We start from the raw sequence: 24,857 nt of genomic DNA on the forward strand, positions 1-24,857 counted from the left end.
CAAAGGTGCTGAGCAAGTTGTGAAGAAAAGCAAACCAATCAATAGTTCTATTCATGTGTAAAGCCTTTAAACAACAATGACAAACCCAGAAGGATATTCCCAAGGATGCAATAGAGGCACTTGTATCTTGGTAGTAAACACTAGCTGTCTATTTGCACTCAAGGCCCACTCAATAGGAAGAAATTCATGCCTGCTCTGGTAAACCTATCCAACGCCTCAGGCTGGTGAGACCATGAAACCTACCAACACTTCCTTAAACCAGTAAGATTTATAACTGTAGTCTAATATCTTTATTTACTGCTGAGAATAGTAAAAAGTGATGGACTAAAAAGAGAAATTTGATCAATTAGGAAACCAAAAGTAAAGTCAACTTGTGATTCAATTTCAAACCATAAATTGTTATTTGTTTTTAAATGTATTCTATTTTCTTTGCCTTGGGTTTATTAAAAAGTACAAATCAAACAAGTGACAGAAATTGATATCTTATTGCTGTGATCTGTTCAATTTTAATTAAATATTTCATTGTTACTTTGTTATATGTAATTTTCAGACATGTCCTTAATTCTGTGCTTATCATTTATGAAAAATGCTGCAATATATATGTCAAAAATCACTTATAATTTGGAATTTAGGTTGTAGCTGTGATTGTCTTAGCATTTTTTCTCATATCTGCATTTTAGTGGTTGTTTCTCTAAAACATGACCAACAGTCGCATTTCTGTCTTACACACACAGCTTCTTCTGAATTCAGTAAGACTGAGAGAGTTTTGTTGTTGGTGTTTTGTTTCATATTGCTCACTTTGTTTTACACTGCAGTACAATTTAAGTGATTTTCTGATAATTATGATATAAATGATTTCTGTTACTTTGTCTGAATTATTAAACTCCTTTTACTTTGTCTTCAATGAAAATACGTCAAAAACTTGATGGATTCATGTATAATCTTTAATTTCTTTTGCTTCATTTTCTTTCATAGGAATAAAACAAGTAGAACTAAGGAAGTGGGATTTTCTGGTACCCTACTGGAACCTCTCCTTGGCTCTTTGGAGGTTGCTCACTTAGGAGGATGGGAGGCTCTTTTAACTACCTCAGTGAATGAAAAGTCACAACAGCAAGCTCCTATTGACTACCACCACCACCACCACCACCACCACCACCCCCACACCCCCTCCTTCCCCCCACGCCGCCACACACACACACATGCACACATATACACATTGAAATCAGTATGGCAGTTCCTCAGAAAACTGGGAATAAGTCTTCCTCAAGACCCAGCTATACCACTCTTGGGCATATACCCAAGGAATGCTCAATCTTACCACAAGGACACATGCTCAACTATGTTCATAGCAGCATTATTTGTAATAACCAGAACCTGGAAACTACCTAAATGCCCCTCAACTGAAGAATGGATAAATAAAATGTGGTACATATACACAATGGAGTACTACTCAGCAGAGAAAAACAATGACATCATGAGGTTTGCAGGCACATGGATGGAACTAGAAAAAATCATCCTGAGTGAGGTAACCCAGACTCAGAAAGACAAACATGGTATGTACTCACTCATAAGTGGATACTAGATGTAAAGCAAAGGATAACCAAACTGCAACTCATAATTCCAGGGAGGCTACCTAGTAAAGAGGACCCTAAGAAAGACACAGGGATCGCCCAATGACAGAGAAATGGATGAGATCTACATGAACAAACTGGGAATGGGGGAAGGGTAATGGAGGGCAAAGATTAGGGGAAAGAGAGCTTAGGGGAGTGGGAGGTCCCAGCTGGATGAGGAGCAGAGTGGGAGAATGAGGAGGGAGAAACCATGATGAATTATCCCACTTCTTATAAGATAAGCCTGCATCGAAGTTTGGTTCTGACAAAAGTTAGTATCCTTCACATTCACTGCTTCAAGGAAGTGTTGGTATCCTGTTTTCTACTTTTAAAAAAATGTTTGGGATCTGAACTTCTTAAAAATGACATTCAAAACATGAAATTAGATCCCCTGCAGCACCAGACACCATCAGATACACACACTCACCACCCTGCACCCATTAGGAACAGGTAAGGCCCCCATCTCCAGACTAGTCAGCCCAACTCTCTAGACTCTAGGCCCTGGGGGCACATTCCATGCCCCTCCCCCCAAGCCATTACAGCCCCAGAGACACCTCAGCAGCTTCCTCCCACCCCCACCAACTTGCCAACCATCCTGTGCAGCACCAGCAACCACCAGACACATGGACCCCCTCCTGGACCTGTTGGCATGAAGAGCAACCACAGGAGCCAGAGGTCCCACCTGCGCTAATTGGAAGAAGAGAGACCTGGATGAGCTCCATCTGTTTGGATTAAAGGAAGAGACCGGTAGATGACACTGTAAGAAAACATTAAACAACATAAAGAACAATATGGCGCCCAGTGATCCTACAACAGCAAGACCTGAACATCCAACCGCAGACGATCCAGAAGAAAATTACCTTAAAAACAACTTCATGAAGATGATAGAGGCCGTAAAAGAGGAAACCAAAAATTCTGTTAAAGAAATGGAAGAAGAAACAAACAAAAATTGGAGGAAATCAAGAATTCTCTTAAAGAAAGTTAAGAAACCCAAGAAAAAAAACAGTCAAACGGGTGAAGGAAACAGTTCAAGACTTGAAAATTGAAATAGAGCAATAAGGAAAACACAAACTGGGGGAATTCAGGGAAAGGAAAATCTGAGTAAACAAACAGAGACAACAGAGGAAAGCATAACCAACAGAATACAAAAAATGGAAGAGAGACTCTCAGGCATTGAGGATATGATAGAGGAAATAGATTCATCAGTCAAAGAAAATGTTAAATTCAGCAAAATTTTAACACAAAACATCCAGAAAATCCAGGAAACTATGAAAAGACCAAACCTAAGAATAATAGAGGTAGAAGAAGAACAACTCCAGCTCAAAGGAACAGAAAATATATGCAACAAAATTATAGAAGAAAACTTTCCCAACCTAAAGAAAGACATACCTATGAAGGTACAGGAAACATACAGAATACCAAACAGATTGGACTTCAAAAAAGTCCCCTTGCTGCATAATAGTCAAAACACTAAACATATGGAATACAGACAGAATATTAAGAACAGCAAAGAAAAAGGTCAAGTAACATAAAAAGACATATCTATCAGAATTACGCTTGACTTCTTGATGAAAACTCTGAAAGCCAGAAGGTCCTGGACAGACATTTTGCAGATACAAAAAGATCGCAGATGCTGGTCCAGACTATTATACCCAGCAAAGTTTTTAATCACCATAAGCAGAGAAAACAAGATACTTCATGACAAAACCAGATTTAAACATTACATATCCACAAATCCAGCCCTACAGAAAGTACTAGAAGGAAAACACCAACCCAAGGAAGTTAGCTGCAACCAACAAAACACAGGGAATAGATAACATCACACCAGCAAATTCCAAAGAAGGGAAACACACACACACTACCACTAAAAAATAGCAGGAATTAACAATCACTGGTCATTAATATCCCTTAATATCAATGGACTCAATTCACCTATAAAAAGACACAGGCTAACAGAATGGATATGAAAACAGGATCCATCCTTCTGCTGCATACAAGAAACACACGTGAACCTCAATGACAGGTACTACCTCAGAGTAAAGGATTGAGAAAAAAAAAAACTTTCCAAACAAATAGACATAAGAAACAAGCTGATGTAGGTGTCCTAATATCTAAAAAAAAAAAAAAAAAAAAAAAAAAAATAGACTTCAAACTACAACAATCAAAAGAGATGAAGAAAGGCATTTCATATTCACTACAGGAAAAATCAATCAAGATGAAGTCTCAATTCTGAATATCTATGCCCCAAATACAAGGGCACCTACATTTGTAAAAGAAACATTGCTAAAGCTCAAATCACACATCAAACCCCACACACTAATAGTGGGAGATTTCAACACCCCTCCCTCACCACTGGACAGATCTGTCAGACAGAAAGCTAACAGAGAAATAAGGGAACTAACAGATGTTATAACTCAAATGGACCTAACAGACATCTATAGAACATTTCACCCAAATACAAAAGATATATATTATTTTCAGCACCCCATGGAACCTTCTCTAAAACTGACCACATACTCAGTAACAAAACAAATCCTTTTTTTTTTTTTTTTTTTTTGGTTTTTCGAGACAGAGTTTCTCTGTGTAGCTTTGCACCTTTCCTGGATCTCGCTCTGTAGACCAGGCTGGCCTCGAACTCACAAAGATCAGCCTGCCTCTGCCTCCCAAGTGCTGGGATTAAAGGCGTGCGCCACCACCGCCCGGCTAACAAAACAAATCTTAACAGATACAAAAAAAAAAAAATTGGAATAACCCCTGTATCTTATTGGAAAACCATAGCTTAAAGTTAGAATTCAATGACAATACAAAATGCAGAAAGCCTACAAACTCATGAAAACTGAATAATGCTCAACTGACTCATCACTGGGTCAAGGAAGAAATAAAGAAAGAAATTAAAGACTTCCTAGAATAATGAAAATGAATGCACAACATACCCAAACTTATGGGACACCCTGAAAGTAATACTAAGAGAGAAGTTCATAGCACTAAGTGCCTACATAAAGAAGTTGGAGAAATCTCACATTAGTGACTTAACAGCACACCTGAAAGCTATAGAACAAAAAGAAGCAAACTCGCCCAGGAGGAGTAGAAGACAGAAAATAATCAAACTGAGGGCTGAAATCAATAAACGTGAGGGAGAGAGATGGAGAGGGAGGGAGGGAGAGAGAGAGAAAGAGAGAGAGAGAGAGAGAGAGAGAGAGAGAGAGAGAGAGAGAGAGAGAGAGAGAACAATACGAAGAATCAATGAAACAAAGACTTTGATCTTTGAGAAAATTAACAAGATAGACAAACTATTATCCAAACTAACCAAAAAGCAGAGAGAGAATATCCAAATTAACAAAATCAGAAATGAAAAGGGGGGCATAATAACAGACACTGAGGAAATCCAGAGAACCATTAGGTCATACTTTCAAAATTTGTACTCCACAAAATTGGAAAATCTAAAAGAAATGGACAATTTTCTGGATAAGTACCACATACTAAAATTAAATCAAGATCAGATAAACAATTTAAGTAGACCTATAACCACTAAGGAAATAGAAGCAGTTATCAAAAGTTTCCCAATCAAAAAAAGCCCAGGGCCAGATTTCAGTGCAGAATTCTACCAGAATTTCAAATAAGAGCTAATTCTAATACTAGTTAAAAAAAATCATCCACCATGATCAAGTAGCTTCACCCCAGAGATGCAGGGATGGTTCCACATATGGCAGTCTGTCAATATAGTCCACCATAAAAACAAACTGAAAGAAAGAAAAAACACATGATCATCTCATTGGATGCTGAAAAAGCCTTTGACAAAATTCAACACCCCTTCATGATAAAAGGTCTTGGAGATATCAGGGATACACAGAACATACCTAAACATAATTAAGACAATATATAGCAAGCCAGCAGCCAACATCAAACTAAATGGGGAGAAACTCAAAGTGATTCCACTAAAATAAGGAACAAGACAAGGATGTAAAGTGTCCCAGCATAGGCCCCAGGCTCCAAAAAACCAGCCTATACATCAAGGACAGGTGCTGGCTCCACTGTCTGGGGGCCTCCCAAACAGTTCAAGCTAATCAACTGTCTCACTTATCCAGAGGGCCTGGTCCAATTCTATGGGGGTTCCTCTGACACTGGTTCACAGTTCATGTGTTTCCACTTGTTTGGCTATTTGTCCCTGTGCTTTTTCCAATCATGGTCTCAATATCTCTCACTCATACAGTCCCTCCTCTCTTTCGCCGATTGGACTCCCAGAGCTCCACCTGGGGCTTGCCCATGGATCTCTGCATCTGCTTCCATCAGACACTGGATGAGAGTTCTATCATGACAGCCAGGGTATTGGGCCATCCGATCACCAGAACAGGTCAGCTCAGGCATTCTCTTAACCATTGCCAGTAGTCTACAGTAGAGGTATCTTTTGCTCAGTCTTGGTGTAGGGAGGAGGGGACTGGACCTGCCTTGGCTGAGTCTACCAGGCTGGGCTGACTCCCCAGGGGAGACTTTGTCTTGGAAGAGGTGGGAATGAGGGGTGGATTGGGGGGGAGGACTGGAGGGTGCAAGGAGAGAGGACAGGGGAAATCTGTGGCTGATATGTGAAATTAAGTTAATTATAAAATAAAAATACTATTAAAAAAAAGACAAGGATGTTCACTCTCTCCATATCTATTCAATGTAGTATTCGAAGTTCTAGCTGATCAACATGACAACAAAAGAAGATCAAGGGGATACAAATTGGAAAGGAAGAAGTTAAACTTTCACTATTTGCAGATGATATGATAATATACATAAGTAACCCCAAATTTCTAACAAGGAACTCCTACAGCTGATAAACATATTCAGTAATGTGGCAAGATACAAGATTAACTCAAAAAAGTAAGTAGCCCTCCCATATACAAATGATAAATGGGCTCAGAAAGAAATCAGAGAGATATCACCCTTTACAATAGCCAAATAACATAAAATATCTTGGGTAACTCTAATCAAACAGGTGAAAGTTCTGTATGACAAGAACTTTAAGTCTTTCAAGAAGGAAATTGAAGAAAATATCAGAAAATGGAAAGATCTTCCATGTTTTTTGATAGGCAGGATCAACATAGTAAAAATGGAAATCTTACGAAAAGCAATCTACAGATTCAATGCAATCCCATCAAAATCCCAAAGCAATTCTTCACAGACCTTGAAAGAACAATACTCACCTTCATATGGAAAAACCAAAAACCCAGGATAGCCAAAACAATCCTATACAGTAAAGAAACTTTCAGAGGCATCACCATCCCTGACTTCAAGCTCTACTATAGAGCTATAATAATAAAAACTGCTTGATATTGGCATAAAAACAGACACTTTGATCAATGGAATCAAATTAAAGACCTTGACATTAATCCACATACCTACAAACACCTGATTTTTGACATAGAAGCCAAAATTATACTATGGAAAAAAGAAAGCATCTGCAACAAATGGTGCTGGCATAACTGGATATCTGCATGTAGAAGATTGCAAACAGATCTCTATCTGTCACCATGCCCAAAACTCAAGTGCAAGTGGATCAAAGACCTCAACATAAATCCAGCTACACTGAACCTGACAGAAGAGAAAGCATGAAGTAGCCTTGAACGTATTGGCACAGGAGACTACTTCTTAAATATAACACCAGCAGCACAGACACGAACAATTAATAAATGGGACCTCCTGAAACTGAGAAGTTTCTGTAAGGCAAAGAACACTGTCAATAAGACAAAAAAGGCAGCCTACAGAATGGGAAAAGATCTTCACCAACCCCACATCTGACAGAGGGCTGATCTCCAAAATATATAAAGAACTCAAGAAACTGGATAACAAAATATAAATCCAATGTAAAAAAAATGGGCTACAGAGCTAAACAGAATTCTCAACAGAAGAATCTCAAATGGTTGAAAGACATTTAAGGAAGTGCTCAATGTCTTTAGTCATCTGGGAAATGTAAATCAAAATGACTCTAAGATGCCATCTTATACCTGTCAGAATGGTTAAGATAAAAAAAACACTGATGACAGCTTATGTTGGAGAGGATGTAGAGAAAGGGAAACTCTCCTCTACTGTTGGAGAGAATGTAATCTTGTATAGCCACTCTGGAAACCAGTATGGCGGTATCTCAGAAAATTGGGAATCAACCTATCTCAAGACCCAGAAATACCACTCCTGGGCATATACCCAAAAGATAATCAACCACACCACAAGAACATTTGCTCAACTATGTTCATAGCAGCATTATTTGTAATAGCCAGAACCTGGAAACAACCTAGATGCCCTTCAACTGAAGAATGGATAAACAAAATGTGGTACGTTTACACAATGGAGTATTACACTGCAGTAAAAATCAATGACATCATAAAATTTGCAGGCAAATGGATGGAACTAGAAAAATCATCCTGAGTGAGGTAACTCAGACCCAGAAAGACAAACATGTTATGTACTCACTCAAAAGTGAACATTAGATTCAAAGCAAATGATAACCAGGCTACAATCCACAACCCCAGAGAAGCTAGGTGAAGAGAAGTACACTAAGAGGGACACACATGGATCATCCTAAGCAGCAGAATGGGTTAAGATCCCCTGTGTAACCTGGGAGTGGAAAATAGAGGAGAGGGGATTTGAGGTGGGAACATGAGGGCTTGAGATGGCTAAGTTGGTGGAGAGATGGGGAGGGAGAGAAATGAAAGAGATATCTTAACAGAAAATATTGTTAAAGGGATGGGGAGAAATCTGCAGCTAGGGAAAACCCCAGGAACTCACAAGATTGCTTGAACTAATCTTCCCCTGTACTGAGATTGGTGGCTGCCCTAATTGTCATCATAGAACCTATGTCCAGTGACTGATCGAAGCAGATGCAGAGACCCACAGCCAAGCACTTTGCCAAGATCTTGAAGTTCAGTTGAAGAGAGGGAAAAAGTATTATGGGAGCAAGGACGGTCAGGATTATGATGGGAAAAAATTCACAGAGACAGCTGACCCAAGCTAGTGGGAGCTCATAGACTGTCAGCTGGGGAGCATGCATGGGACCACACTAGGCCCTCTGAATGTGGATGAAAGTTGAGTGGCTTGATGTGTTTGTGGGTCCCCTGGCAATGAGACGAGGACTTAGACCAGGTACATGAACTGACATTTTGGAGCCCATTCCCTAAGGTGCCATGCCTTACTCAGCCTTGATGCAGGGGGGAGGAGTTTGATCGGGCCCAATTTAGTTTGCCATCCTGTGTTGACTACCCAAGGAAGGCCTTACTCTCTATGAGGAGGGGATGGGAGTGAGATGGGGAGAGGCGGTGTGGGGGGAGCAGAAGAGGAGAGAGGGGGAACAGGGGTTGGTATGTAAAAATAAGGAATTTTTTTTAAATAAAAAAATAAAAAACATAAAATTATTTATAAGACAATTGTGTCACATGTTCACCTAGGATAAATATATTGATTTGGAATATTATATTATTGTTTTTGGAAATAACAAATGTTAACACAGAAGGGCAATTGTCTTATAATAAAAAATGTCAATATCCTTCTACATATTTATACTTAGTCACAGATTGTAACAGTTTGAAACAGGGAAAGAGACTTTGAGAGCATATATAATGAACTACCAGCTTTATACAGAAAACATTTATGCAACTATGTTGTTTTTCTATAACACAGTTAATCCCAATTTATTGAATTTAGATATGCAAGGCATTTTATGGAACTCTGGAAAAGCATATAAACTTACCTGTTGCTCTCAACACCTTCCACTGTAAAGAAAATGAAGTGTTTACATAAATACAATGTAAAGTAGAAAGTGAAATCCTTATTAAAGGAGCGAGGGTAAATAAATGAAAGATCAGATCCTTCCTACAAGGTTCAGAACACATTAAGAATGGAACACAGTTCTACCAGGATGTGGAGAGGTGTGCATTCTCCTTTCTGAGGGGGGTGGTGTGGGGCTTCACATGGTTAAAGAACAGATACACAGAGCAATTAGAAGATAACACTCCAAACTTAATGGAAAGAGAGAGCCATTTAAATGTACCAAGTAAAAAGGATAATTTTTTTTCACCTTTACAACTCTTCTTTATTCAAGTGTGCTGTTGCTCTCCTGTGACTCCAGAACTCACAGGCAGAAATAGATCTCTGCGAGTTCAAGGAGCATTGGCTACACAGTGATTTTCCATCTCACCAGGGCCACAGAGGGGGATGGTACCTTGGATGTGGATGGCACAGTCTAATCCAGTCTTCATGACGTAGACTTTACGTTAACGGGTTTAGAGAATGTAACACTGATGAACTTCTGGAAAGAAAGGAACTCTCCCTTATGCACTACTGTGGTAATATATTGGGCACCCCAATGAAACTTATCTGGGGATCATAGGACAGAGTCAGCTAGTAGATTAGACATAGAGGCCAGACAGTGGTGGCACACACTCTTAATCCTATCAGTCAGGAGGCAGAGATCCATCTGATCTCTTATGTTCAAGGCTACACTGGAAACAGAGCCAGGTGTGGTGGCACATGCCTTTAATCCCAGCACTTTAGAGCTCATGCCTTATCTACCAAGTATTTGGGAAGCACACAGGCCTTTAATCCCAGCACTAGGAAGGAAGGAAGATGGCAGAGCACAGAAAGATATATAAGGTGTGTGTAAACAGATTGTCTTGCTCTGGAAGCTGAGGAGTTGGTAATGTGAGATTGGCTGTGGTTTGTTCTGTTCTCTGATCTTTCAGCTTTCACCCCAATATCTGGCTCTGGGTTTTTTTTCAATTAATAATACCATTTAGCAATTCGTGTTACATCTGATTCCTGTTACACACTACATTAGTCCTTTCCCCACATTATTTCATAATTGCCTATTGTGATCCTGGGATAACAAAACAGTAAAGGTGGCCTTTGAAATGCATGAACAAAGTGTGCCACTACTCACAGCAAAGGGGAACTGCTGAGCTGCAAGAATGGATTCTGCAGATACCTTCTGAGTTCTCACTTTATTAGAAAAAATAAAAATCAGCAAACTTGGTATTTGATGTCAAAGTGGGTTGCTGAATTCTGAGGTAGTCTGAGAAAAATCTGGAGATATTATTTAAAAGTAAAAGTAGATGAGGCTTTTCATCTGCCAAGTAGCATTAAGTTAGTTTGTAAAACTCATACTTATTTTAATTTTGTATATGCTTGTGTGTGAATGTTTTGCCTGCATGTATATCTGAGCACCACGTGCATGCTTGGTAATAAGGTCAGAAGCAGGCATTGGGTCCCTAGAATTTGAATTTCAAATGGATGTGAGGCCCCTTGTAGGTGCTGGGAACCAACCCCAAGCGCTCTTAACTACTGAACCATCTCCCCAAGGCACAAACTCACGTTTCTTAAATTTAGCAGATGGAGTGGGTGTCCTGAGTAACCTATCTGAGACAGCCTTATGGAATTTTATCAACTTTTTGTGACATAAAACAAATGGATAACACCATCTCAGAGCTTTGAAAGAATCCTTTAGGCTTTGTTCACAATATTCCTACTGTAAGTAGATGACAGTGCTGGAGCAGGCCATGACTCTACATCTCCTCAATGTAATAGTCATGGTTACAGGATAAATAATTTTCATTTTTAGAAATATAACCCAGTAGCAGGCTTTCTTTGGGTCACCAAACAGCTCCAAAATCATGACACAGAGACTTATTTTTAGTTATGAATGCTGGGCCTTATCTTATGCTTGATCTTATAGCTTAAATTAACCTCTTTCTCTTCATGTACATTTTGCCTTGGGGCTTTTACCTTTCTTTCATTCTCTATGTCCTACTCTGTGTCTGTCTGTCTGGTGGCTGCCTGGCCCTGGGCATCTCCCACATTTTTTTCCATCTTCTCTTCTCCTTTCTCTTCCACTAGTTTTTCTTTCTGTCCACCAGCCCTGCCTGTCCCTCTACTGCCTAGCTGTTGGCTGTTCAGCTTTTATATTAGACTAATCAGTTGCCTTTGGTAGTCAAAGTAAAACAGCAACACATCTTTATATAATTAAATGCAGCATAAACAAAAGCAATACACCTTTATATAATTAAACAATTACACCATAAACAAATGTAACACATCTTTACATTATTTAAAGTAATATTCAACAACATAACCCTAAGAATTACATTATGTAAATAAAAATCAGAAATATTACAGGGAAAAGTTAGGTGTTGAGTTGGGGGGCAGGCATCTGGGATCTGTGGGTTGGGCCAATTGTATTATTTTAGCTGGTGTTTAGAGTTTAAACACTATAGACATCTTAAGTCTCCCCACTTGGAATCCTTAGTATACTTGGTGTTTGGGGAGGTACTGTGAAAAAATATCTGCATTTTGCCAGCAACAGGAATTCCTAATGATAGAAATGAGGGTAGAAAATGACAGACATATGAAAGAACTCTTTTGGGAGAGAGTAAATAAAACTTACGTTGAGAGATTCAATGCTCCTGTTAATGAGAAAAGTGATTTTTTAATGACACCTGGGAGTCTCTAAGTGAGGAAACTGGTGTTTCTTGCAGCATCTGCGTGGTCCCCAATTCGGTTCTTGGGGAGCTCAGATTCACCAAAGTATAAATTTGATGGATATGAGCTCAGCATGGTGTCAAGTACACATGGCACCAACTAAGTTCCCTCAGAAGGCAAAGGTGATATGGTAGGGAAAACTCCAGCTAAGAGCAGAAGGAAGGATTGAAGTCCACAAGGCAGAATAATTTCCCAAATGAGCCCTATTCAAAACTTATGACCACAAAAGTCAGAGGTGTGAATAAAACAATTGTTTGAAGCCACTCAATTTATGGGCAGTTTGGTAAATAACAATATAAATGGATAGGATTCCTCAAGTGACACGTTTTTGACATGCCACTCTATCTTGTGCCTTTCCTGTTTGTAGTGGAATAGATGTGAGCCTGTTTTAATGCTGAGCTGAGTAGATCATACAGAGCTAGAAATCCATTCTACATACTCCATTGAACCTTTGGTCAAGTACTATTTAGTAAATATTCACAGAATTGCCACTGACAGGTAATATTTCATAAGAGTTCCTTCATTCTTATGCTGGAGGTTTGTTCCGCTGGCTCACTGTAAATGAATTAGGATTCGAGGAGAATTTTGAAATGTAGAATTATACATTTTCCATTATGATTAGTTTAATTAGATGTAAAATTAAACTAAGGAAGTATGCACAGGCTGGAATCCAATATTTTGAAATATGATTATGCTGAAATCAAAAATTAAATTTCTCTTTTTATATTAAGCATTCTCAAGTGGCATTAATATGGCATACAAAGAGTTTTTCTATTTTATTTCACATTTGCCAAAAATGAGATAATCCCTATCTAAAAGAGAAACTGCTGTCTTAAGCACTTGAAGTCTTTGTTCTCCAAGGACTTAGAATATCATAATAAAATAGTAATGATAGTGTCTGCTGATTAAATTATCTTTTTGCTGCTAATGAGCAAGTTTTATATTAAAACATATTTTAATAGAAATACACCTACTTACACATATTAAAGTTAATTACTATCAGCAGTATCATACATCCTAATACATGAAAGATTGAAGTTTTATCTTTCCTTTGTCTGTGTAGAAGGGATTTCCAATTAACTGTTTTTATCAATTTGCCCTGTTGCTGAGGAAAGCCTGATGGTAGATATAAAGCTAATATTTATCCAGTCACTTTGAAGTTCTGCTATGTTCTCTGATAGCAATTTGAGCACTGTCCCTCAGCAGGACGACTGTTCTGAGCACAGTCCCGCAGTTGGGCCCACAGGTCTGAGTCAGCTGCTTCAGCACTTTCAATAAGACATTGTTCAGGTTCAAAATGAACATCCTAGGCCACCACAGAGATTCAGGTGAATCATCTAAAACAAAGCAGCCATTGGCAAAATACTGAACAGCTGCCACTGTTTTCTGTCATGATGTTACTTCTTCTTATAATGACTCATATTTGATTTTGAAGTCCTCCTTTATGTAGAGGAAATGTAGCTGCATTAGAAGAAAACCATATAACACATTGCTTGTGATAACATTCCAGCAATTACTACATGCCTTGGAAAAAAATCTCTCTAAGACTTCTGCTAATTCTAAAGTACTTCAGAGACATGACCACATTTCTGGCCATCACTGTCTAATTTCTTCCTAGTTTCCCTCTAATATACCATCAGATGCCTAAAATGTAAGTATGGGTACTATATTGTTATTAATTGTTTGGTAAATCCTAAGAAAAATTTACTTAGTAAATCCTAAATCTTACTTGCATATTTAGTCAATATACAATGTTGAATAATGAGAGCCTGTCAGAGCAAGAGAGAAGTCATGCTAAATTCATATGTTGAAGAGAATGAAACAACAACAAAATACACAAAATTAAAACTCATAAAAATTTTCTAATCAAATGACCTTGTGGTTATAACCAGTAACTTGATATTAGCAAGATTAAATCATTGGACTACCTTTAAAACAGCTAGAAATGAGAGAGGACAATGAATGAATTACTTCTCTGCGCTTATAAAATGAGGTCTGTTTTTAGTTAAAAACATCAGTTACTAAGAATAATGATATTTATACATTGGAGCAACATTTCTGAAATAGCTTAAATAAATTTGTGTGTAAATCTGTAATTTTCCAATATGCAATATAAGCATAAATCGTCCAATAGTTTTAGAGCAATATTGAATATCATATATGCATATATAAATGATATCTGGAAACCAAGATGAGGAATATATCATTTGTGGAAGCCGTCACACTGCTAAGATGGACTGAGTAGTCTTCTGGTGACCTTACTATGCTGAAGCCTATGGAAATCACATACTTCTAACAAACCCTCACTTACACAAGTCACAGATCATCATGTCAAGGATAGACATGATGCCTTTTATTTTTAATCAATTTCTAATTACATTTAGTGGAGTGAAGTAGAGAAGAATGCCTGCCAAATAGATACTGGCATGTCTATGTGTGTGTGTTATACTACTGGAAGCCAAGTCCTTCAATCAATGCTGACATACTAATCAGAGCAGCATGCCATTTCTGTGTGCTCCACTATACATCATGCCATATCCCAAATAGCTCAATAGACTAACATTTTTTTATGAAGTCCTCAGAGAAAGAGAGTTTTGTCTTTTAATTGTAGATTGTTACCTCTTTAAAAAATAGGCTGGAGGGGTGGAAGGAGGGAAGAGGGGGATCTATGATTGGTATGGAAAATGAATATAACATTTTTTAATAAATAAAAAAAGGAACTTAAAAAGATACTTAGGCTTTTGGGATGTTGTTCTCACCATATCTACTTCATTTCAAATCTCTACTAGCTACAGATCTATTGCCTGAAGTTAGAAGTCTGCTCATTTTGTAAAATGCCTCTTTATGTGGTGACATGGGAGAAAGTTATATGCTTCTGATGATTTGATGAACAGAAAGTTTAAATGTCATTCAGAGAGATTTCTCTGTAAGACTTGGCATCAGTAACTGAGGAAATTGCTCTGTTTAGTTAAGGTTTATGCTTACTTCTTTTAGGGTGGCAAAGATACCTGGAAATGCTACATTTACACAAAGTTAATTACCTACTGGGTCAAACTGTACTAATTTTAGGACACTTTTGTTGCATTCAAATGTGAGTTTTTCTCTGTATTTTACTACCTATTTCTATCCATGTTTTCCCTCAAAATGGCAATTGAGTTCTTCCTACTTTCTGATGAGGTCACACAGGGTAGGTAACAAGGATAAGCCTACCTTTATCAGTATATTATTGACCCATGCAAATTTACTTAATAATTTGGTTAAAACTGCATAAAAATTATCTTTCCAAAAATCTAATTTAGGTTGTTATGGAGAAATGTCTATTTTCTGAAATTTTAAAATCACAGCATGTTGAAAATGAAATTTTATTACACAGAATTGTTTTTCTTCTTCTTGACAGTGGCAGATCTTTGCTGGCACAACTCCAGGTTGAATTCTGTACCATCAGCTATACAAGAATCCCATCAGAATATCAATTGCTTCCTCAAATTTGTAGCATTTGCCTGACGAAAATTCCCTTGCTCTAAATATAATGGAGTATCACTGGGAAGTGATAACTTACAATTCTGTTGAATACAAACCTTCAAGCTAAGAAATATTAAATAAAAATGTGTTTTTTCCATTAATGTTTAGCATTCTCTTATAAATCCTTGGACCATAGCTATGTTTTAATTCATCTTTTAGGTTGTATTGTCTACTGGAGAGTGTTTTACTTAGTCAAAGATAATCTAAATATATTTTAGCAAATGTCTTTGATAAGCCATAAACCATCAACTACAGTGACATCCTCCTACTCCCTCAATAACCTCTGTGTCACGCTTCAAATGACAAGATACTGCATCTTCACTTTTTTGCTGTGTTAGAGGTGTACAAGTGACAAAATTTCACAAGGAAACCTACCACAGGTAGTTAACGATAGACCTGCACAATAAAGAACTGGAAATAAAACTGATTTATTACTATTAAACAAGAAATATAAAATGAACAGCTTTGATTTATGGTATTCATTTCCACTTCACCAAAGCAATCTATCTTAATACACACTACAAAACTGTGCATCTGTTTATTAAGTAGTACATTTCACATTCGGCTGTTCTGAAAGAGAAAGGCAGGCTGGGGGTAATGTAGCAAAGCATTCCTGTCTACCAGAAGGGATCCAAGACATTTAAAGGGGCAGAAAGAAAAGCAGTTTGTTGTGTGCTACTGACCAAAGTACTGCTATCAACATTCGCAGATGTAGCAGAAAATGATACTTCCAGAGAGCTGGAAACATTTCCCTATTGGTTGAATTCTCCTAATGCACCCATGCATGAGTATGCTTGCTAAAGAATCTTGCTTAAGTGAATCCAATGAATATTTCTCTCTGTTTTGCTTGCATGTATGAGGCTATCTCCTTACCTAGAGTGACTCCAGGTGAGTGACAAGCAATCATAGCGATCACATCCAAAGAGTATCAGCTTTTTCTTATAACATAAACTTTGCTTTTTACTGTGTCAGTCTTTAGGTCTTTCCTATCACTGTTGTGAATGTCATGTTATTCAACAGAAAACATCCAAGAGAGTTGAGTTTATCTGCATAGCAAATATATTTTGAGCTCTTATTTGATCATTATTTGGGGTTCTTTCCACTAATAGTAATTGTTCTAGAAAAGACATTTTGATATTTACTAGAAATTCAGAAAGGAATAGCATTTGAATGCTAAAAACTGACTCTATAAAGTAAGAGAAATTTGAGGGTTTTGTTTGTTTCTAGGATCTAGAAAGTATCTCACAGCAATTTGAAATATGGACTCAGGTAGTTCTGACTTCATTTAATGATATCATACTGTCAGTTCTGATGATGTTTCCCATTTTTTTGATTTATAAATTCCAAAGATTCATGAGATTATACAATTCTATTCCCTGTAAAGAAATGCTATATAAATACTCTTATCACTTTGAAATCCCCTTTTCAGATTAAAATACTGAGCTCTGTACATGGTTCAGTTAGTTAAGTATTAGCCACACTTCTGTGAGGATGTCAGTCTGGAGCCACAGACCCATATATAGACTCTCGTGGTTTAAATAAACTCCAGGTGCAGGGAGGATGGAGGTAGGAAGATCCCACACTTTCTTTGCCAACTAGTCTATCCAAATTGATCAGCATCAGCTTCCATGAGGGGCTTTGTTTCAAAAAATATGTAGAGAGTATTTAAGAAATCTCTGGCCTAAATAAATGTGCATGGACCCACATGCACTCAAAAACATATAAACATACATGTACATGATACAAACATATATTTATAACAAACACAAGGACTATTACTATTTACTTTTGTTTTAAGAGAGTTGTCCATTCATGTTATCATGAAAAACAAAAATTAATTGTCATCAATGGGTATCAGAGGATAGGCAAACATATCACATGTTTATACATATACATACACACACTATATATATGGATGCACACACACATACTAGTTGATAATACATGTGTTGCTCTTATTTATTTTGTATGCATTGGTAAATATGAAATATTCACAAAAACAATAAAAACAAAGGAAAGATAAAATTATGTGCCAAATTACAGCCTACTCATTATCTTGTTTTAGCCTTTGATTTACAGTGATGGGATACTGAGAGAGGCTCTGCAGGGATTACATCCAGGATACCTTGATCCCAGTGGTTCTCAACAAAGGGCCATTTACCCTGCATGTGGTGACATTAAAAATGTCTAGAGATACTAACTAAATGGTAGGAAAATGCAAGGTGCTATTCCGTGAAGTCCTTACAAGGCAACGAAGCTTCTACACTCCCTTGCACACAGGGCAGCTGAAATGTCAGCCAAGTGAAGATTAAGGAAGTCTTGTTATTTAAACAGCTCTTTTATTGTGGGTTACAAGTGAAAGGGATTCACATGACCTGCATAGTCAGGCATATCTGCTGCAGGATCACAGCATGGTTCCCAATCTCCACAGCTATATCCACCTCCATGAAAGGTTGATCATCATGAAAATAAACCAGTAAAGAGGTTCCACAGTACAAACCCGTCATTTTGATGCATGAAAGCACATAGTGTTTACATTTGTATTCACATTCTAGCATTAGTGCTGTGAGGTTTTAACACAAGCTAACAAAATTCGAAGCTCAAACAAGCTTTTTATTGATTTTAACCTGCAGACTTTAATTTTCAGTTTCTATGGAATTTGATGCCAAATATAAAGTAATAATAATAGAAAATATTTATTGAGATTTTCTTTAACACTTAATTTCAAATTTATTAGGCAGTGTGAAAATTATAACCATCTGGACTGGAAATGGAAATAATAACATTTCTCATTTCTAAAAGAAATCAGTAACAACTATAAGTGCAAAGAAGGAAAATTCATCAATTTTTTTCCTATTGTTTGAGCCTAGGGACACACTGACAGGCCGACAACTCTGAGATATGAACACAAACTTTGATTGTGATTTAATAAAAAAGCCATTTTATTTTGCCTTTTACTTCAGTTCATTAATATTTTTAATTTGCACACTGCCAAAAGCATGATGCTCTGTTTCAGTTAGAAACAAATTAAACCCTCAGGGAAGGAGCAATACTGTCCCATGAGAAAAGCTTCCTTCCTCAGCTTGTCAAGAAAGGCATTCTGAACTACTAGAGTGGTTGACAGAAATGCCAAGTAACACAATTATACTGTGACGCTCAGCTGTTCTTATGTAAAGGGGACACTTCACACCCTAAAATGTCTATTTTACAAATTAAGGTAACAAAAGCTTCCTTTAGTCCATTCATTGGTCCCAGAATAGTGTAAAATGATTGTTATTGTGAGTACTTGAAACCTGGAAAATGTTTATAAAGTAATCTATTATCAAATATAGCTTTCAAAGATGTCCAGAAAATATCATTTATTAGTAGTTATTATTTTCAGAGGCAGGGTAGATGAATGTTCTATTCACAGAAAAAAATGGAGTGATGATGCCTATGGTGGATGAGAAAGATAAAAGATATTGATGATAAACTCATTTGTGGAATTAGCTGCCAGCCATTTAAACTTTATATGCTTCAACATCTAATGAACATTTCTAAACCTCAGCATGTTTATTTCACATTCAAACTTTCTTTTATGTCAAATAATTGTGAATATCTATGATTGTTCTACTTATTGCATTGTCTAATCCTCCGATATCCATATTTAGCTCTCTGAAGTTGAAGTAATGAAGCTTATTTCTAATCTGATAAATTTAGTTGTTTATTAATATTTTATGTCTATCTTAGGATAAATCTCTAAGGTATATTCATTTCTTGCATTTTGTTGAAATATGACTAAGAAAAATATTAATCAAAGACTAAAGAAACAAGAGCCAAGTAAGGTAACAATGATTCTGACCAGTCAAAAAAAGGAGGTTAAATCTAGGAAGAAAGTTATCCATCTTTTCTTCTTTCTGGTACAGAATTATAAATGACATGAAAATGTTCTAACCATATGCCAGGTGCTGTGGATATCGCTATATGTAAATAAACTCTGATTGGCCAATAGCCAGACAGGAAGTATAGGCGGGACTAACAGAGAAGAGAATTGAGGGAACAGGATGGGAAGAGAGAGACTGCCTGGAGCCGCTGCCAGGACAAGAAAGATGTAAGGTACCAGTAAGCCATGAGCCATGTGGCAAAGTAAAGATTAATAGAAATGGGCTAAATATAAGAGTAAGAGCTAGACAATGACAGGCCTGAGCTAATGGCCAAGCAGTTTAAATAATGTAAGAGTCTGTATGTTTATTTTATAAATGGGCTCTGGGACTGGCGGGACTTGGTGGCGGAAGCTGGAGAGAAATTCTCCAGCTACAGCCAGGTTTTCATTATTATCAGTTATTGCGGGAGTATCAGAATCTAGAAAAAAATCAGATAATACCAAGTGAACAATACAGTGTTCAAATCTTAAATTCATAGCAGTCCAGTCTTAAGAGAATTATTTGTGATATTTTCATACATAGAGCCTCAAAACAAGCTGTCCTTCGAAATGTTGGTAAATTTTTAAAAGCTAGATGCAGAGCCTTCTGAATCACCCATTTTGACGGAAGGGATATCGTATTAACAAGTCCATACCTGAGCCTTTCATCACAGGTCAGAGAAGATAAGAGATCATACTGAGAGGAAGAACACATTTTTAGCAACATTTCAAGAGCTACAGCTGATTGCTCCAGCTTCATAAAGTGGGTTTGGGTGAGGTTTAGTATAGTTGCCTTCCCAACTGTCACAGCATTTCTGTCTCGAGACCTATATCCATGACAGCATAAGTACTGAGATGTCTCGAAGGAATTTTCAGGAAGGTAGATCATCCTGTCTACTTCTAGCCACCAGCAAATTGAGTTTACCTTCAAACCACAGCCTTGTGCCTGAAGTAGTCAATGCTGATACGTAAATGGTATAATGACCCAAATGCATCTTTAAACTAGATGACCACTAGAATGAATGAAGAGTGAGTGCAAATTAGTATGTACAAGTAAGGAACACAGATTGTACCCCTTTAGAACCCTGTGTGCACTAGGCCATGGTGAAACCACATCTGCATTCTTTCTGTTTCTTTTCTGAGTTACTCTGAGGAGTGAAACCAGGATTTCACACGTTCATCCAACATTCTGTCTTGAGCCACATCACCTGTCTATATTTACTACTGACTGATGACTGATATTAGTGCTGCTCTTATGGTGGCAATAAAACATTTGTCTTATAGTCATTTGTCAGTTTAAAAAGTGGAAGGTCACATGGCACTCCAATGCATGAAGGTAGGCTCTCAGGGAATCAAGGAGGCAGAGTCATTCACTAGAGAGGCCTGATGGTTGGCATGGCCATTTAAGGTTTGTTTCCTGGTCAGAGAATGCTGCATGCATGCAGTAAAGCAAAAGAAAACCTTAAACGTGTACAGTTAAAAAAATGGATATAGACAGTCATAGAAAATAAATAGTTCAAAAATAATAGTAAAGCCTTTAAAGAGAAAGTAAAGTAATATAAAACAATATATAATCCATGTAAGGATGGGAAATACACTGGATGCCTGGATCCTGTGTGGTGCTTTGTTGACTAATTTTTTTTAATTCTAATGAACAAAAATCAATGGCTGCTGAGAGACATTGTATTATGGAAACTACTAAACTAAACCAACCTATATATTTTTAAAATGTCTTAACTTCAAAATAAAAGTCAGAAAATATGTTGAGATTGGGGAATGGTTATATCTTTGTTTCCACAGGAAACAAATAGTTATGGTTCTTTTAAAAATTAATAAAGATCATATTTGATCATCAGAGGAGACCTCCTGAGGATCTTGGCTACAGATATGAGGAAAAAAGACAGGAAAGACTACAAGACAGGTGATGCATATGCTGATCCTTTTTCATGGGAACAGCTCTGAGACTGGATGAAACATGATAAATCTTGTTGGCTATGGTGTCATTAAGTGCTGTAGAATAATCCTTCTGTATACTGTGAATATGTATTACTCTCATTGGTAAATAAGCTGACAGGCCAGTAGCCAAGCAGAAAGTATAGGTGGGACAGCCAGAAACAGATGACTCTTGGAAGAAGGTGGCCTCAGAGGAAACATCAATCAGCCACTGAGCAAGCAGGACATGTAGAAAATGAAGTAACAAGCCATGAGCCATGCAGCAAAGCAAAAATAGAAATGTGGGTTAATTTAAATGTAAGAGTTAGCTAATAACAAGCCTGAGCTATTGGCTGAGCATTTATAAATATTAAATCTCTGTTTGGTAATTTGGAAGCAGCTGCTGGGGTAGAGAGCCTGCAGTCAGGACAGAAAAACTGCTGACTACACTCAAGTCTTATCATTGCATGCCATCTTTGCATATGCCATGGATAGAAATTTATATTACATTTTGGTTATGCAGTCCAAACAGACTTACAAAGTTAACAGGTGCCTTTTACTTGCTCAAACATAAAACAAGATATCATCTTTAGCTGACTTATACACACCAAACAGTTGAAGACTGGGTTATTACAGATATATAGGTTACCTTTAAAAGTTTATATGTTTTCAGAAAAAAGGGACCAGACATGAGTAAAGACAAGTAGCCTAGGTGATCCAGCCTCTCAAAATGCCTCTGTTACAGTTTTCTCAAAATTATACATCCAGAACAACTTCAAAGGTACTAATTGAGACTGTCAAGCTTCATAGACTACTCCAGTTAGGCTTGAGATAAGCTCTATACTTTCCCATAACACAGAGACTAAACAAAAAATACAGCTAGCTCTCACAGAACTTGACCATTATCCCACTTTTTCTGTGTCCTCTAGAGATTTCATTGCCTGCCCTCAGAAAACAGGAAGCAGTATAGAGAACATGATGCCCACAATCCCAAGAAGTAGGGTGGGTGGTTTTGGTCATTTGGTAGGTTATGGAAGTTTGTCATCAGTTTGGGAGTTAGTTGTAAGTTGTTACTGGTCTTGGTCAGGAAAAAGAAACTGAACAAAGGATATTAGATTCAGGGTTCTTTCTCTGAAGGAAAAAAGGGTGGATATAGTATAGAAATGATAGGATAAAAGGGTGGATTACTGAGTCAACTTTTGAACAGCCGCCAATCTCAAATAGTTTACATTGGTATAGATTTTGTATATTGATACAAATTTAAGGTTATTTTTATTATAATGCATATATATTTCTACTCTTGTTTAAGGTATTTTTCCTATGCAGCTCATTTAAAATCATGACGTAAAGTTCTAGTCCTTGAAAGCTATTTAGGATAATAAAGAAATACAGGTTAGTAGTTACTCATCTATAACAATCAAACTTACAGTCATGTTAGATGTGTTTTCAATGTTGAACAGAGATACATTTTAAATAGATAGATAGTCTTCAAACACTTCAAAGACCTACATCATATGGCATTTAAAGTGTTTTAATAACCTAAGGCTTTTCATGACAGTGAGACACGTCTGCTCCTGTCAGCACCAATTTACTTCAAAAAGAGATGATGAGAATCAAAGAATCTCCATATGGAGTTAGCTTTTATTGTGAAAAAGTCAGCCACTGGGAAAGAAAGTGCTGTGCCTCAACTGCTGACAGTATGCTGTCCAAGTTGGACAAACAGGACACAAAAGAAGACAACTTCCGAACCTTGCCAAGAAAAAGTAGGACAGTCCTTCAAAATTCCTGCTTCACAGAAAAGTCTGTCAGATATTCTAGGCCCATGGGCCAAAGATGGATGTGCCAACCTTCCAGGGAAACCTTAGGTGACTGTTCGGGAAGCCAGTTGTTTCTGTTGTTTATATAGTTTTAGAAGTTGCTTGCTTTGCACTTCCTGCTTACTCAGGTAATATTATATCCTTCTTGGGTCTCTGAAGGGGACTGAAGACTAGCTGGTAAACAGTTTTCCTTGTTACCAAATTCAGAAGAAAAAAAAAACTTACATAAGAGATATAAAGTTTATAAGGTTAAGAAACTGTACTTGTTGTTTTTTTTAGTGTAAACTCAACACAAGTTAGAGTCATTAGACGAAGGAGCCTGGGTTGAGGAAATGCCTAAATGAGATCCATCTGTAAGTCATTTACTCATTTAGTGATGAATGTGGGAGGGCCCAGCCCATGGTGTGTGGTGCCATCGCTGGGCTGCTGGTCCTGGGTTCTATAAGAAGGTGGGCTGAGCAAGTCATAGCAAGGAAGCAAGTCAGTAAGCAGCTCCCCTCTGCAGCCCCTCCATCAGCTCCTGCCTGTGGTATCCTGCCCTGTTTGAGTTCCTCTTCTGAATTCCTTCAGTGATGAACAGCAATACTGAAGTATAAGCCAAATCATCCCAAATAATCCCTCAGCCTGCCTTTTGGTCATGGCATTTTGTCACAGTAATTGAAACCCTAATTAAAACAGAAATAAAAAGCTTAAGTTCTTTATTGAGATGTTTTTAGGTCTACAAAGATATTTTTAAGATGGTAATTCAAGATATGGTAAAAAACGTTTTAGGTAGAAAATTTTGGATTCAATAAGATAGCATAAAAAATACAGTACTTTTTCAGAATTTGCCAAATGCCTATGGACTAAATATTGTGAATATAATTCTTACTTGATAATTGTTATTATTACATATAGTTTCCCCTTTTACTTACATAAAAGGGGGAAATGTTGCAGGATATTGGCACTGTACACTGTGCAAAGATATATTGCTGTGATTGGTTTAATAAAGAGGTGAATGGCCATTAGGCAAGAGAGATAGGCAGGACTTCTTGGCAGAGAGAGGAAGTAGGAGAAAATAATTGAGATGCAGAGGAGATTCAAAGGAGACATGGAGGGAGTTGGACATACAAAATGAAAGAAAGCTAAGAAGCCACATGGTAAAACCTAGATTAATAAAAAGAGGTTAATTTAAGTTATAAGAGCTAGTGGGACAAGCCTAAGCTAAAGACGACAAGCTTTCATAATTAATAATAAGTCCCTGTTTGTTATTTGTGAGCTGGTGGCCCAAAGAAATATCCATCTACAGTCATATATTAACAGATTGTTTTGCAAATAGTCGAAAGAAATTCTCTGTCAAAACATTGGAGATTAGATGGTAATGTGAACCTAACCTGAAACTTTCAAGGACTGACTGAAGTCTGTTCAGAGTCATATAATTCTGGGCAGAGATAAGAACATTTTAAGAAACATTATGGAATAGAATGCATTTTGACATATGAATATAAAAATGGACATTAAAATGACAACAGGAATATTAGTTTCTTAGTATAAATCCAAGAGTAAAATATTGATTATCCAGTAATGTAATTG

This window comes from Peromyscus eremicus, chromosome 2 (genome assembly GCF_949786415.1).
Source record: "Peromyscus eremicus chromosome 2, PerEre_H2_v1, whole genome shotgun sequence".
In the NCBI taxonomy this organism is placed as follows: domain Eukaryota; kingdom Metazoa; phylum Chordata; class Mammalia; order Rodentia; family Cricetidae; genus Peromyscus; species Peromyscus eremicus.